General features: G+C 34.7%; 1 pseudogene; it reads right to left on the reverse strand.

Annotated features, from left to right (window-relative positions):
* Positions 1-492: 492 nt before the first annotated feature.
* LOC107691824 (low-density lipoprotein receptor-related protein 4-like) overlaps positions 493-4,616 on the reverse strand; it is a 125,117-nt pseudogene continuing 120,993 nt past the window's right edge.

Below are 4,616 nucleotides of genomic sequence, written 5' to 3' on the forward strand. Positions count from 1 at the left end.
ATTGCATTACTCCATAAAAAAAGTAACTAATTATGTTACTTAGTTACTTTTTATGGAAAGTAATGCGTTACGTTACTTTTGCGCTACTTTTTAAATCTGGACAGGGCTTGTTTGTTTTTAAAATAAAAAAGTTCTATTTTTGGCAAATATAAAAGCCTTTTCACACCAAAAGTGAAATGAATAAGCCTCAGGCTGAAGGAAAAGAAAATTTACGTCCGTACAGTAGACTGCAGAAGAAGACATTTCAACACACTTCAGCAATAAAAAAAGACACACATGTTTGTCTAGAGTAATTTGTGCTTATTAGTACGGTTGAACTGGATCATCGAAGGTCAGAAGCAAAGACATTGGTTAATAGAATGGGAATAAATACATAAAGGATATTTGTGTTGTTTAACATTTAATTATTGCAGGTTTGCGTCATATTCTGAGTTGCATTATTTTTATTCATTTTGAGGAATACTGAATCTGTGTTTTGTTTTGTTTCTTTTGCATATGGATGCAAGAAATTTAAAAGGAGAAGGTGGTAAGTAAAAACCTTGCTAATAAATTCTCTGCTCATCCTATCTGACAGATTACGAAAGTCTGAAACTAAATGGTCTGCCATCTCTCCTTGGTCATTTATTTACTTAACTCAATTTTACAATGAATGCAAAAGCAAAATTAAAGTTAACCCATTGCAAATTTATTTAGTGCAAAAGGTCCTTGCCCTTTCACTGGTCATCTGTGGAGAGGCACTAAGTTGCACCTATTGACAGAAGAAGAAAAATGAAAAAAAAAAAGAGTTATTAAAAGCTTTTACATTTTCCTAATTAAACTGAATAAATATAATAAAGACATTACTTACCCCAGTAGTCCTCTACCAGACCATTGCTTCGGAGTCAAATTAAGATGTTCTTCTTGTCCACTTCGAATTACTCCAACACGTATGGATTTCTACAGTAAACAGAAATTAACAAAGACAAAATTAAACTGAATCATGTAGTATATGATCAGGAATGCAATGTATTCAAAAGAATAAGTGAATGCGCTACAGTTTTAACTGAAAGGAAAGAGTTTGGAGATACAACAAACCCCTTCACTGTGTTGGACAACAGAAGCGACGTCACGCAGATTCCTGAAGTTTTGTGTATTGATGGACCCAAACTCTATAATCTCATCACCGACTCGCAAACCCTACAAACAGAGGAGAACAGAAATCTGTTTTAAACTCTCTAGTTGCATCATCAGTTTCTGTATAGACTTAAGTACTACTATGAAATGAAATAAACCTTGCAATCAGCAACTTAGAAGAACATAATTAACATGTCGTCAGTATAATGTAATCATTTTAAATATACAGGATCTTAAAGTCAACATGAAAGCTTTTACAAGCTGCAACCTTTCTAAGGTTGCATATTAATTTACAAGCAAAGCTTTTTAACTTTTAAGTTAGAAGTGGGGCACACACTCACGGCCTGAAAAGCAGGGGAGCCCTGTGTTACGGCGTCTACCAGTGCAAACGGGGCTGGCAGAGACACGGTCGGCTCAGTGACTTCCATTTTTGTCTCATCTTTCTCACGTTTGACCCTTGCTGTTGCATGCAGATTATGAAGTGCCTCCTCGATATCCACCATGATAGCCTTATGATCATTCTGTAAACCTTCAAAAAAATTATATTTAAAAAAATTAAGAACTTGAAAAGCTACAAAAATGGCAAATGATTAGTGTATATATATATATATAGAGAGAGAGAGAGAGAGAGAGAGAGAGAAGCAAATCAGCATATTAGAATGATTTCTGAAGATCATGTGACACTGAAGACTGGAGTAATGATGCTGAAAATTCAGCTTTGATCACAGAAATAAATTAAATTTTAAAATAGATTTACATAGAAACTATGGAAGCCCGTTTCCGTCACTGAATAAAAAAATTTAAAAAAGGGAATTGCGACTTTTTCTCTCACAATTCTCACTTTTTCACAGAATTGTGAGATATAAACTCGCAATTGTGAGTTATAAAGTCAGAATTGTGAGATATAAAGTCCCAACTGCGAGATATAAAGTCAAAATTGTGAGATATAAACTCGCAATTGCGAGTTAAAGTCCAAATTTGAGGGGGGAAAAAAGACTGATATATTCTCAGAATTGCGAGTTTATATCTCACAATTCTGAGAAAAAAAGTCAGAATTTGTTATTTCTCAGAATTGCGACTTTGTCTCGCAATTGCGAGTTTATACCACGCAGTTCTGAGAAAAAAAGTCAGAACTGCGAGATAAAAAGTCGCAATTACCTCTTTTATTTTTTATTCAGTGGAGGAAACGGGCTTCCATAGAAACAGTTATTTTAAACTGTAAAAATACTTTACCATATTACCGATTTTACTGTATTTTTGATCAAATAATTGCAGCCTTGGTGAGAGAAGAGACTTCTTTCAAAAACGTTAAGAAATCTTAATTATTACAAACATTTGACAGTTAGTGTATAATAGGGCTGGGCGATATACAAAAAAAATGTGCATAACGTCTAAATTAACATACATAAATCAAATATAATTTCGTAAACTGCATAAACAATTATGAACAAAACAGCATCATGTATTTATGCATTGCATAAATAAAAAAACATTGCATAAATAAAAAAAGAGCTGAATCGCCGATCACACAGATTGCCTTTAAACACATATGAGACGCAGTGAAAAGGAATAAACCTCCACAAATTCGCGACGAGTTTTCTAAACATGTAAACTGTTTTAACTTTGCATGGCTTTCTATACATCTCTTGTGTGACATACGAGTGCAGCAGTCGTATTTGTCCGCCTAAAAATGCACTGAATATGCATCTGTGTGAATGGCTTGGTTTCGGTTTTAACCTAATCAAGATCTTCTAAGCATTGAGCTTCTATATTTCTCTAATATTTTGAATGAATAACACAGCAGCAGCGCGTCTCGTGGGCTAGACTAACAAAACATTAAAATGCAACAAACTCACTTACGCACACCTAACATGCGACTGTACCATTTTTGCATTCAAATGCAATTTTTATTTAAAATTCGACTAATATTCATTTTTTTATTCACAATCTCCTCATCACAGGCAGGCACAGCACTCATGTTCGTGTTTGTGTGTGCTGTCTGCGTCACTCATAGCACGTGCCTATATTACGCGCTATATCGAACATTTTTTATATCATTATCGAAGAAGGTGTACCGTCGACAAATATCGATACCGTTTTATCGCCCAGGCCTAGTGTATATATAAAGAGAGAGAGACAGTTGTTTATGAAATATTGTAATCAGATTTTGTAATTTTGAGAACATTCATCACAATCATCTAACACACAAAATGTACTCACAGGAGATATTGTGCCTTGCGGTTCGGACCTTGTACAAATCCACATCTGCACGAGGAAAGCCTTCCACATCAACCAGAGGAGCGTCCATGCCTACACCGGCCTGCTGTGCAAACACACACACCTTATGAAGAAGTTTCTTTAGAGGACTTAAAAATTGTTTTTTAGATATATATATATATATATATTCCAAATGTGTTAGTATAACAACACCTTACTTCTTTGTGACTGAAGGACTTGGTCCCCTGCTGCGTAATATTAAACGAAAACATATCAGCTAGCAATATGGTGATAAGCTGGCTATAATAAACTATATTACAAATCTATGGCCAAACCCCAGCCATTGAGCCAACTGAGAGGGCGGACCAACTACAGTCTAATCGAATGTCTGACTGCATAGAGTCAGATTTTATTTGTTTTTAATCTTTTCTAATATCTGAACATTCTACCAATAAAAAGAGTATTAAATCAATTTTGCAAATGTGAGAAGTGCAGAGTGGGCTTATAAGGTACATGGGTCAATGACAATTTTGTCCCATCTATTATTCAAAATTGATTGGTGGGAACAGGAACTGATATTATAGAGATGTCTTTTATTTAATGTAAAAAAAAAAGTATTTGAAAATTGAACAAAAAGATTGAAGTTCAAGACTAATTAATAATGAACTTAATGTAAAAAAAAAGATTGAAATACAAAACTATTGATTTAAATGTATAGAAACAAATAACAAAATGTATAAAAAAATATGTTGTTTAGGCAGACCAACACTTCTGTTAGTCCTTACGAAAATTAACCATGGTTTTATTATGGTAGAAGTGTAGTAACCATGTTTTTTGGTAGATTACTATTTGTATAACCACAGATTTACTACCATTTTTAATACCATGTTTAAAACATGGTTAATGTAGCAAAACCATGGTTAAATTGTAGTTTAACCATATTAACCTTTTTTTTTGTTGGGGGGGGGGGGGGGGGGGGATATCCCAGCAGAAAAGTGATCCTGAAGGAACTCCTGCACTGAATCAATCAGGCAGCTAACTGGGTCCAACTGGTGTTCTCTGCACCACAAAGTGAAGAGTCTCAATTTCAACGCGTACTCTTTTCCTCATGGAGATAGCTCTAGAATTAAGAATAGTCTCAACAATCAACCAACAAGAACCAAGTTTTCTTACACATCACTAGGGAACAAAGGCATCTGTGCATATAACCCTAATGATGCGAAATGGGTTGCCCCATGGGGAAAACTCCTTGGTCTTGATCCACCACTGTCTCATGTACAGCAGGA

The sequence above is a fragment of the Sinocyclocheilus anshuiensis genome, unplaced genomic scaffold (assembly GCF_001515605.1).
Source record: "Sinocyclocheilus anshuiensis isolate Anshui unplaced genomic scaffold, SAMN03320099.WGS_v1.1 scaffold206, whole genome shotgun sequence".
NCBI classification, from domain to species: Eukaryota; Metazoa; Chordata; class Actinopteri; order Cypriniformes; family Cyprinidae; genus Sinocyclocheilus; species Sinocyclocheilus anshuiensis.